We start from the raw sequence: 13244 nt of genomic DNA on the forward strand, positions 1-13244 counted from the left end.
AATGGTCCCAATCAGGTGCTCAAACGCCAAATTGTGCACATGGTGGCGACACCAAACGACGTTATAATGAAGGTTGCTAGGTAGAAGTATCAAAATTCTAAATTTGTTTGCCGTTCATCCTTAACATGTAAAGCGACAATGAAGTAGACATTTTTCGCCTTAATAATAGAAATAAGATGAAACAAAATTAAAATTTACACTGAACAAATAAAGAAGTTGGATTATACATTGTCTTAATTTAGAAATTACATGAGCAGAAGTAAGAAATTAGACGATAGCATGTTAGAATTTTGAATCTAATATACCGCCATACACCCGAGTGGCTACTGCCTTCAAGGGAGTATCCAGGGTAACTTGACTCTGTGGAATATTTCCATTGACAATAATGGAAACGCCACCATGTGCTCTACCATCAGTGTTTGAAAAATGATGGTAAGACACAAAGTGCCTGAATGACAAATAGCTAATGGATTTTTATTTTGAATTAAAAGTTGAACTTCATTAAAATTTGGCTTAAGACCACGACAATTCCATTATAGAATGGAATTGACCATATTCAGGGAGGTTTTACAGGACTTCTATGAGGTTTGTTATTGGGAGGGGTGTTGTGTATATCAACAACAGTTATACCCTCCTCCTCCATCGACTCAAAATCGATTATATAAGTCTATGGGACCAGAATCCTTCCGGTTCCCTTTTTCATATTTATCTAGAGAAGAGTCTGTTTTTTTAATTGGCCTCTCGGTTATAGAAGGCTTTTGATTATTACATCCTCCCTTAGTGCCAGTATGTTTATTACTTTTATTATTATTTTTATCCGAGCTGACAGACGTTTGTGAAGAGCTCAAAGCACTCATTGAAGCATTTTTGTTTTTATTATCCTATAAAAACCCGTGTTTTTCTTTTTAGGCAGGACTCTGATGTCTGAACGCTAATAGATCTTGTTTGGACTTTCGCTTTACTGGCGAAAGATCTAGTAGGTTGAATAAATGTTATTTCTACCTGTTTTTTGGCGTCATAATAAGGGATCTTCCTTTCAGACATCACCCGTTGAATTTTATTTGCTGAGTGAATAAACAACAGAGCATTAAACTGGGAAAGAGTACATTCTATAGAGCTAAAACGACCAAAGCCGATTGATCAGAGTGGGCCACATCCCCACTCAATTACCAGGATTCCACTCTCCACCGACACGGGTCGCAACGCACGGCAAACACGTTGTCCCAGTACAGGGATCCTTTTAATCGCCTTTTAAGACTCGCAGGACATACGAAGGGTATATTCTTATCACCTCCTACACCCCAGGAGTGGGGGGGGCTCACATTAGGTCATCGCCATGTAGTTATAATCTTCTTAGACGATTTTCGGTACCTACATACTAACAAATCGAAATCTTGAATAATTGTTCTCATCTGTAAACGCCCCTCAGTACCTGAGTCTGGATTCCCACCATGTTTATCTAGCAGCGAATCCATAATAAAATTAAAATCACATGAGACAATGGGAAGTTACACAATATTTATATATAAGTAATCAAACAAAAAAAAGCTGTACGTTCAGGACAAGTTCAGCTGGATGCATATATATTTAAAAATCTAAATTTAACTCCACTTTTCGAAATATCCAATAAAACCATATGACCAGAATGGTCGAAATCAAATTTAATAATATCATAATCAAGGTTGTTATTAATTAAAATACCAACCCCATATTGACGATTACGCCCGAAGCTCCACATTGCCTTGTACCTACACATACTCCCAGTTTTCATACTTTCATTCACAGATTCAACATGACTTTCTTGCACCAAACATACATCTGGATTCATACTCTTCAACTCTCGCAAACATTCTCTTCCTATGGAGCTTCCCCCATCAAATTCACATTAATTGAAACAGTCTTTAAATACCTCTCCATTATATTTTAATTAATAACCACCCTAAAAAGAGAAAACACAAAATTAAAATGTGAACACAAAAAAATAAATATACAAAGAAACACAAGCAAAGTCATTATAGAACATAACAAACTTGACTAAAAATAGAACGTATACACTGACGGGGAATATCCGACAAGACACGCCTGGACAGGACCCGATGTGTATACAACACTCGACAACGACTGACAAGCTATACAACTGGGATTTGACCCAGTACGCCAGTCCTTCGTTACGGGATTAATTAAGGGTCTACCAGAGGATTAAAACAGTCCACTGAAAGAAAGTTCAATATTTTATTCAATTTCATATCCACTCTTTTTACACATTATTATACAAAAATACAATTTTTCATAATGTACAAGCAGTATCAGTAAACAACCAGTGATGTAAGCAATAATAAAAATTTTCCTATAAAATATACATTTTCAATCATTTTAGCATAGAATGCACAAGTTATCATTTAAACATTTCCTTTAACCATTATCCATCCACTTATCTTTTACCTATAAAAGATTGTCAATCATTCTAGAATAGAATGTTACAAGCCCACTAAGTGGGAGACAGTATTCCCGTAATAGATGACGGTGTAGTGTCCTTCATCGAGGCACCGCTTCTCAGTCACCAGCCTCTCTTCTAGCTGCCGGTACTTCCTCTTTCTGGGTTCCAGAGAGGCACCAGCAGCAAGCTGCTTCAGGGTCATACCACAGAAAGCTTCCTCTTGCTTGATGAGGCGGATGAAGCGATAGATGTTGGGGTGGTTAGTGAGAAGCCTCAACCAGAATGTGTTCACTGTCATGTTCCTTTGACAGATAAGCACATTTTGATTGAGTGCAAACTATTACCGTTGCCAGTCACTACATCAATTATTTGCTCAACCGGAGCTGTATGGAAAATTGTTAAACTTTTTAAAAGAGACAAACTTTTATTACAAATTTTAATATACTCTTTAAAAAAAGTAGGGGATATTCAGAAACAATACAAAACTGTGGAAATGCACTGCTGTTTTTGTTAGAGGTAACAAGTGTATTTTAATAACAGGCCAATTGCCTGCACATGAACATAAACGAAATGAAATGGGGGTTTTACGTCCTACTCCGCACTGGGCTAATGAAGACGGACATACGCCATGCATTGTGCTATGAGGGAAATTTTGCCCAGACAGCGGGGACACTACGGCCTACTCTTATATCGAATTCCAACTGTCAAAGGATCTTTTACGTGCACGCCAATGTGTACACGGGACCTCAGATTTCCGACCCATCCGCACGACTAGACAGCTGTCCTTGTCAGGCCCTCCGTCCTGCATCACTGACAAGGGGGAACTACGCCGGAGAATCTGGAATGAACATACAGTTCATATGGGCGGCTTATCTGATGGCCCCATTTCACCGGCAAAGAAATACACCGTCAAAAGTGAAAATGGACGTTTTTGATTTTTGTCTTAATAATGAGTATTTGCTCCACCAATCCTCAGACATTCCGCAATTCGTCGAGGCATGCTCCTAATCAACCGTCCAATCACGATTTGTGGCAATCTGACCCACTCCTCTTGCAGTGCCACGGCCAATTCTTGCAGGGTTGACGTTGACGAACACGTCTCCCGATCACACCACACCAAAGCAAAGATCCGCTAAACAGTAAATCTTACGCAAGAACCTATAGGAAAGCAAACATGGATAGGATAAACCATCAAGCGGCAGTTTTTATCAACCCTTCCTTTAAGTGTCAAATTTGACAATGAATCCCTCCCACGTGTCTGGAGCTTTGCTATTGCGTGTCGCATGTGCGATACGTTGTTCATCTGTGAACATACTCTCAAAGCATGTCAAGTGTCCATGACTATTTATCATATCAAAACCCGCATAGGTATTTGCATTTCAATACCCCCTACATTTTTTCAAGAGTATATATATCCGTATTTTTGTTTTTAACTATTTATATACATAAAGCACAATTATTTTTAATAACATTGTCTGTGATACTCGTCAAAATCACCATGTGTTTGGCACCATATAGCCCGCTTGGAGCTGACGTGCCATAAAACTCTATATTTCAATTCATTTCTTATTCAGCCAATTAGGGTCGTTAATTATAATCCGATATTCGGTAACTGTCCAGGGATTAGAAACTGGCGTATCGGGGTGACCCCACACCTGGCAGGTCGCTAGCCGGTGTATACAAACAAACCAAAACAAATGAGTGGGGTTTCTTAAAGCTGTAACAAGAAAATAAACTAAACAAAATATATAAAAAAAGAGGTAAAACCACACACATTCCAGGGGCATATCGTGTGTCGTCGAAGGGGGTTGATCAAATAGCAAATTAAAGGGACAGTCCAAATCGTTCGCTGTTGCTGTTATAACGGGCATTTTTTGTTTGTCTTTTCTTTGATTTTATCCTTTTCCCTCTTCCTCATGTGTTGACACTTCATTGATCAGAGCTGCTTTTCTTTTTGCTTTCTCCCTCTCCAATTTCTTTTTTTCATTTTCTCCATTTATAACCTGCTCTGGCCAAGAACTGGAAAATACCATTTGTTCTACTAGCTTGGCCCCGGCATCGATAATCGTATCATTCTCACCTTTACTTTCTTCATTTGATGGTTTTTTTTTTCGCTAGCTTCTTCTTCCTCACTATCTGATTTTCCACTTCTTTCTTCATTATTTTCACTCACGACTTATTCCTCTTACTTGAAACTAAATCCACTGTTTGAATCGCTGTCACTAGATAACATTACCTTACTATTCATGACTGGATTCACTACTCTAGCAGAGAACAAATTGGGATCTTGTGTGTTGTACATTCCACAATTAGTCGCAACATGCCCCAAACATTTGCATCTTAGACATAAAGGCGCCCTATCTCTTAAAGTGATCAGCAGTTTGTAAGCCCCATCTTCAGATTCTACAAAATGGGGAACAGCCGCCATTTTGTCCTCTCTCACATCCATTCTAACGACTTTCATGCCGTTTCTCAAATTCAAAGCACCCAGTTCATTTGACGCCAACTCAGTAATTGAAATTATGCGGCCACGCGCTTGAAAAATTTGGGAAAATCACTTTGCTTAAAAAACCGCGGGGCTCGATGTACTCTAAACTCGACCCGTCTCCTATCACTTGGGGAAAACTCAAATTTCGATCTTTCATTTTGATGTGTACCAGCTACATCGAGTAGTTCAACGTCATTTTTCGAAGAAACTGTCACGAACCATACCTCGTTTATCTATAGCAATAATGTTCTCTCTGCGAATAATAGTTGAAACAGTATTAATTATACCTGATCTATACTCAGCCAAATTAAAAACTTGACACTCGGGATTTTTGGGACTAGATTTTTAATATTCGGTTTAAGGCAACTATTTTAGTGTTATGTTATGCACAGACGACCTTGACATCAACAGAACGCAAAAATACGTCTCACCGAAAGTCCTTGACATTGATAACGTTCGTGATGTCACAGTACCCCCCAAAATGAAATTCACAGACTTGGAGAACAATCGGAATAAAGTGTTTAGTATTGGTTGTGGCCTCCTCTAGCGTCTCGTACTGCCACACAACATTTTCTCATGGATCTTAGAACATTAGTAAACACTACCCGAGGAAGACGTCGCCACTGCTCATCAAGAGCATGTTGAAGGTCCTGCAACGTCAGTGGTGGATTCACTTGCTGACGAACACGTCGACCCAGTTCGTCCCAGATGTGTTCAATAGGATTAAGGTCGGGGTTAAGCGACGGCCAATCCAGGACTTGGAGACCGGCATTTCTTAAAAAATTCTGGGTAGCAATTGCTGTATGGGGTCGAGCATTGTCTTGTTGAAACGTTAGTCCAGGCCCATGTCTCTGCATAAACGGAAGAAGAACAGGTTGCAAAATCTGATCCCTGTACTGGACAGCATTTAAGTTCCCTTGGACAACAACAAGAGGAGAACGTCCATGTGCACAAAAACCCCCCAAACCATGACGCTGCCGCCACCAAATCGGTCAACTTCTCTGATGCATACTTGAGCGTAACGTTCACCTCGTCTGCGGTACACTCGGGCCCTGTCATCGGCAAATCTCAAAGTGAATCGAGATTCGTAACTAAAGACAACCGAATTCCACTGTCTTTGAGTAAATCTTATGTGTCTTGTGGCCCACACAAGTCGGTTACGGCGATGAAGAGGTGTCAATATTGGTCCATTTTAGGGCCTCCGAGCTCGAAGACTAACAGCCTGCAAGCGATTTCGAACAATTTGTGCAGTTACCCTTCCACCAAACATCTCTCTACTTGTGGAGGTTGCAGTGTATTGCTTGATCTTCCTGGAGTGACGTCACACGTGGCTCTCCCGCCCTTGGGCGGTCGGCAATAGTTCCAGTTTGAAGCACTCTCATTCTAAGATTAATTATTGTCTGGCGTGAACAATTAAAGGCTCTTGCAACAGTGACCACAGACTGACCAGCATAGAGCCTACCTATAGCACGTAGACGTTCTACATTTGAAAGGCGCGGCATTTTCTAACAAAGATGAAAATAACAATTTTAATTTGTTTTTCCAGTTCAAGTTACGTGTGCGTGTTCAGTTTAAACAAACTTGCATCGATTGACCTCACGAGTTTGTGTTTGCACGTGTTTTTCAGGTTTTTCATCTTTATATGCTCAGAAGTCACGTGATCCACGTGACTTTACAATTTTATGAAATTAAAGGCTTCTTACTACTTACTATCGTTAGAAACACTTAAAGGCTTCTTACTACTTACTATCGTTAGAAACACTTTAAAATTTATTTGACTTACCAGAAAAAAAAATTTGTTGAAATTTATCAGTGTCAAGTTTTTAATTTGGCTGAGTATACATCCACGATCATCACCTATAACATATACCCTGACTGTTCTTTTCAAAATATCTGTCAATATAGCCATAGTTGATTCTGAACTTCGTGGCGCCAAGGTAAAAACTGCTTACTTTGGCGGAAACCTCTAAAAAAATTAACGAAAACCTCTGGCCGGCACTTTGATCTTAGCCAAGAGGCGATGCCAAAGAAAGTTTGATTTCCGTGCTATGGTCGTGCATACCACGCTCGACATGATTGAATTACCCGAGCAGAATTCACTGTCGGGTTAAGGTGTTAAAAATGTACAAAAGCTGTTAATGTGCCCTCAAAGTATATACATTTTGAAGCATAGAAATGTGGTCGGTTTCTGATGTGAATCCATGCGCGAGTGAAATATAAATAAATGATATTTCCTCTCCAACATTCGGTCCAGCGGGCTTAACCAGGGCTGCGTGGACACTTTTACCAGACATATATGTACGTATATTGTCCTTTTCCTTGAACTTCGACTCTGTCTCGAGAATAAAAAAAAACAAGAAAAGAAAGGGAGAAATGAAATGAAATGAAATGTGGTTTTATGGCACGCCAGCTCCAACCGGGCTATATTGCGCCAAACATAATAATGATTCTTTGAGACAAGCTAAATCATATCACAAAAATTTTATATGCATAAATAAAAACAATATCACAGTTTTATCAAATTTAAAAATAAAAACAATCTTTTATGCATATACACAATAAATATTACATATATATATATATTATAAACAAATTAAATTTTATAATAAAAACCTGTCTCTTTTAAAAAGTTTAGCATTTCGCAATATAGCCCGGGCTGGGCAAATAAGTGATGTAGTGACTGGCAACGATAATATCGTGATCTTGTATTCTTGAGATGATTACACTCAATCAAAATGTGCTTCACTGTCAAGGGAACATGACAATGTTCACATTTTGGTTGAGGCTCTCGCTTTAAGATGAAAATATGTGTTAAAAAGGTATGACCTATGCGAGAGCGACACAAAACAACCTCATCTCTCCTGTTGGTTTTATAGGAGCTTGGCCAGTCTCCTAAGAGAGGCTTATGTGATGAAGTTTGTTTGTGCCTGCAAGATCCCAAGACCGTTGCCAACGGCCATAAATAAATGTATTTATAATGGATTTAAAATCCTTAAAAGGTATATAAAATTCAGATACGGGAAGATCTAAAGCAGACTTGGCAGCCGAGTCTGCTTGATCGTTCCCTTTGATATCCATATGACTGGGGAGCCAGCAAAGGACAATGTCCTTGCTGGTACACTCGAATGATAGTAGCAGACGATAAATGTCTGCCACTAATGGGTGATCAAGCTGTTTGTTGTTTATTGCTTGTAAGGAGGACAAAGAATCAGTAAATATTATATATTTAAATATAGATGATGATTGAATGAACTCCAAGGCCTGTAGAATGGCCTGGAGTTCAGCTGTAAAGATGGAAGAAGCAGGTGGAAGACGGACAGAAATTGTCTCAGATGGTGTCACAGTAGCCGAAGCTACCCGATCATCATCTTTCGAACCATCTGTATATATTGGAGTATAATCACAATATTTAAACCTTAGCTCTCGAAAGAGAGACTGAAACACCGTCGAGCTAGTATCTCTCTTTTTATGTTGCGAAAGATCGAAATCGATCTTTGGGGGAGATACAGCCCACGGTGGTGTCTCAAAGAGAGGGGTATTCGCGATACTGTCAAGACTGATACCAGCCTCAGACAAAAGGGGTTGAATGCGAACACCGAAAGACGGAATTACGTTAGTCTTAACAAGATACAAATGCTCATGAAGAGGTCTAAATATGGTGTTAAATGAAATATGGTTTGGAAGTGATGCAATTTTCGTAGCATACTGCAGGGCCAGTTTATCACGTCTGTTGTGCAGTGAGGGCTCATGCGCCTCGACGTATAAACTGTCCACTGGAGATGTACGAAATGCTCCCAAACTGATTCTAAGTCCCTGGTTGTGTATGGTGTCGAGCTCTTTGAGATAAGACTCGCGGGCAGACCCATACACAAAACACCCATAATCGAGTTTTGATCTTATAAGTGCTCGATCAAGAGTGCTCCTTTGGGACCGAAATCCACATTGGAGGTCAGTAATGAGGTTGTTTGACTCAAGGTACCAAACAAGCCTTCGATTGATCAATCTCTCCATGGTTTTGCAAAAGCAGCTAGTTAAAGCGATCGGACGATAGTTGGTAGGATTCGTATGATCTTTACCCGGTTTGGGGATAGGAATTACTGTGGCTTCATGCCACGAAGGAGGGAAATTCCCATCAACCCAAATCCGGTTATAAAGATCTAATAATATTAAAAGTGTAGAAAAAGGTAAATGTTTTAATATCTGGTAATGAATTTCATCTGGACCAGTTGCAGTATCCCGAGCTCGCTTTAGCGAATCTCGAAACTCTGCAATGGAAAAGGTATCATCGTAACATTCATCATTGCGGGACTTGAAATTAAGTCGCCTTTTCTCCTGTTGTTGTTTAATGCCTCTAAAGGCATTGGAGCAGAAATTGGATGATGAATTAAATGAAATTGTACTGGCCAGAGAATTAGCAATATCAGGAAATGTTGTTAAGGTGGTATTATCAACATTTAGATGGTTAACTGATAATGCACTACTTTTACCTTTAATCCTACGAATCCTATCCCATACCGACTTAGATGTGGTACGGGAATTGATCCTTGAGACGTAACCTTGCCATGAAGATTTCTTTGCTTGACGTATGGTTCTACGAGCCTTCGGCATTTGGTATGCCGCAATATTCTCTATGGAAGGGTGGTTCTTTAGTCGTCTCAGGATACGATCACGCTCTTTCAGAGCGGATTTGCAATCTTCGTTATACCATGGTTTATTGAAACGTTTTGGTGTTGTCGTGGTTTTTGGAATCGCCTGCTCAGCTACATCTTGAAGAATTGAAGTAAATAAGGCCATGGGTTCATCTGCATCTTCCAACTCCTTTGTATCAAAAGAGAAGAGACACAAAGATTCGAAAAGAGCCCAATCAGAGGGACCATTATTATCTATCAGGATTGGGAAGTGATCACTACCACACAGATCTTTATTTACCCTCCATGTAAAATTCTGAAACAGGACCGGAGAGCAAATGGTAAGATCTAGGGAAGAAAAAGAAGCTGAGGCAGGATGTAGATAAGTAGGCGAGTCATCATTTAATAAACACAAATTATTAAGGTTAATGAAGTCCGCTATTTGTTTACCTCTGTTGTTATCATCTGGACTACCCCAGAGTGAATGATGACCATTGAAATCTCCCGTAATAATATACGGGAGGGGGAGTTGTGCATCAAGATCTCTGGGATTAAGATGTAAACTTGGTGGAAGATATACAGAGCAGAGTGTTATAGGAATATGCAACGTCACCCTAACTGCAACTGCCTGTAAAGGCAAGTTGAGGGTGACTTGGCTCTGAGGGATATCTCCATTAAGAATAATAGAAACACCCCCATGAGCTCTACCATCACCAACTGAATGATGATGGTAACCAACAAAATGTCTAAAAGACAAAGTGTCAGAATTCTTTAAGAAGGTTTCCTGCAAACAAATAGCTAAAGAATTGTATGTTTGGATTAATAATTGAACTTCATTAAAATTTGGTTTTAAACCACGACAATTCCATTGAAGAATGGAATTTACCATTGTCAGGGAAATTTAAGTTTTGGCGGCTTACTGAGTGGGTCCACATGGACATCCACTACAGTAATGTCGTCCATCAGATCATACCCATATTTATTGAAGAGAGTGATAGGGTTTTTTGAACCCTTTGAATCTTTCTCTCGAAATTTTGATAAATTTTTATGTTTTTTAGAATGCACTATATTCTCCTTTGCGGATGGTATACTCTTAAACTGCACCCCTGACCCAGTTGAACTGGAATCAGCAGCGTCAGCTTTAGAGTAGTGCAAGGGAGAAGTCCCCTTGCCATTTTGTGTGGGAGTATTGGGAATAATCTCAATAACTCCAGATGGAGGCAAGGAGGATACAACCTCATCAGGTAGAGGGGTAGTGCTTTGAGTCGAGCTCTCAGTGGAGCTCGAAACCCCTTTTATATTATCTGATGTAATAGTCAAAGTCTTAGGTTTTTTCTGCTTATAAGGCCAGGTTATATCTGTTTGAACAGATATGGTTTTAGAAGAGACTTTAACTGCACTTGCAAAAGACTTCCCTTCAGATGGAATGGGAAAAAGTGCAGTCAAATCTACCTGTTTTCGAGCATCAAAGTATGGTATTTTTCGCTCTGACATAACCTGTTGGATTCTCTTCTCTTTCTGCCATATTGGACATTCACGGGAATAAGCAAAGTGCTTTCCCTTACAATTTACACAACAAAACTCAGCCTGGCAGGTAGCGCTATCATGGCCTTCATGGCCACAACGAGCGCAGGTGTCTTTACCTCTGCAGACAGTTTTGCTGTGTCCAAACTTTTGGCACTTGTAGCAACGAAGAGGGTTGGATATGTAGGAATCCACAGGTATGTTTAAATAACCTGCCTTGAGAGTCTTTGGTATGTCGGGACGATTGAATGTGAGGATATAGGTGCTTGTTGGAATCACCTTATCTCCTCGACGAACACTAATTCTTTTGACGTGTTGTACACCTTGAGAAGAAAGGTATTCTACCATTTCTTCCTCACTGCTGCCTTCAAGGTCCCGGCAACGTATTACACCTCTACTAGAATTTAAAGACCTATGAGGAGACACCTTAATAGGAATGTCTGCCAAAGACGATGATTTAAGGAGCATGGTAGCATGCTGTTCTTTGGCACATTCTATTAAGAGTGTCCCGTTCTTAAGTTTTTTAATAGCCTTGGGCTCACCGGCCAAGCCAGCTATCTCCTTAGCTATTAAAAATGGCGACACTTTCGAAAGGTCTTTAGAGGGACTCCCAATTAAGAGAAACCTCGGCCAAGACTTTGACATTTTACTATTATTTTTAAATATATTTGAAACGTCCTCGGAATTAGGACGTTTCTGCTTTTGTCTTTCAATTGTTGGGATTGGGGAATCCATGAAGTATTTTTTTATGATTCACCCCTCGTCGTCCCCCAGGTTACTTCCCTGCCTACCAGGGGGAGGACTAGCGCGGATAACCTGCGCATGGCCTCAGGGCTCGACGAGGGGTATACTCAAGCCAGAAAGTAAAAAACTTTTCTAACCTGATTGACCCAAGCCGCCGCTCTGTACAATGTACTAGGACACAAAGGTAGTAATTGCTGAGTGAATAAACAACAGAGCATTAAACTGGGAAAGGGTACATTCTACAGAGATAAAACGACCACTCTGACCTCCCGTCTAGATGAACCATGGGCCAAAGTAATGTGTTGCAGAGAAAGGGCTCGCAAGCCAAATCCCCACTCAATTACCAGGATTCCACTCTCCACCGACACGGGTCGCAACGCACAGCAAACACGTTTCCCCATTACAGGGATCCTTTTAGTCGCCTTTTACGACACGCAGGACATACGAAGGGTATATTCTTATCACCCCCTACACCCCAGGGGGGAAGAAAGGGAGAGGCGGAAGTAGAGTAGGAGAAGAATATGACATCAAGAAAAGTTCAAGTCAACAAATTTTGTTTTGTTTTTTGTACGTGAAGTCAACAAAATTTGTTTTGTTTTTTTGTACGCGATGTTTGTCGAATGCACAAAAAATGCATGAAATGAAATGGGGTTTAACGTCCTACTCCTAACCTGGGCTAATGAAGACGGGGATGAGTGGATAATAATATTTATACGTGTGAGGGAATGGTTTTATTTGTTTTGTACATGATGTTTGTCGAATGCATAAAGCTTGCATGTAAGAGGGCAATATTAATATGTGGAATTGGTCAATGTCACTCTTTTCAAAGTTTAACGATGGGTGGGCCACGCCTGGAGCTACTACAGAAATGAAATGAAATGTGGTGTTATGGCACGTCAGCTCCAAACGGGTATATTGCGCCAAACATTTGATGAAAAGTATGAGACAAACTATACATTATCACATAAAGTACTCATGTACACAAATAAAAACAAATATCACAGTATATTAAATAATTAAAAATAAAATCACAACTTCATCTACATACATAATTAAAATGAGAAACAAGATATAAATATAGATACTAAACAGCAAAAAAAAGTCAATACGATTTCAAAATCAGAGAGGCACTTTAATCAAAGCATTCTGGAAAACGTCTTACTAAATGGATCAAAGCAATTTTTTGTGAACAGTATGTTGACACATTAGTGATTAATTCATCGCAATTCCAAGACATTAAGAGAAGGTTTAAAGTCTGTACAGTATCAGGTGTGTCTACCGCCAGTGTCAATAACAGCAGCACAGCGTCTGTACATGGAGTGGACCAGACGATTGATGAACGCCACACGCCCAGAAAAGCCTGCCGCAATCCATCGGCTGTGTTTGGTTTCGGTACGACGTTATTAAGTCTCCTCTGAATTTC

The sequence above is a fragment of the Patella vulgata genome, chromosome 4, assembly GCF_932274485.2.
Source record: "Patella vulgata chromosome 4, xgPatVulg1.2, whole genome shotgun sequence".
Lineage (NCBI taxonomy): Eukaryota > Metazoa > Mollusca > Gastropoda > Patellidae > Patella > Patella vulgata.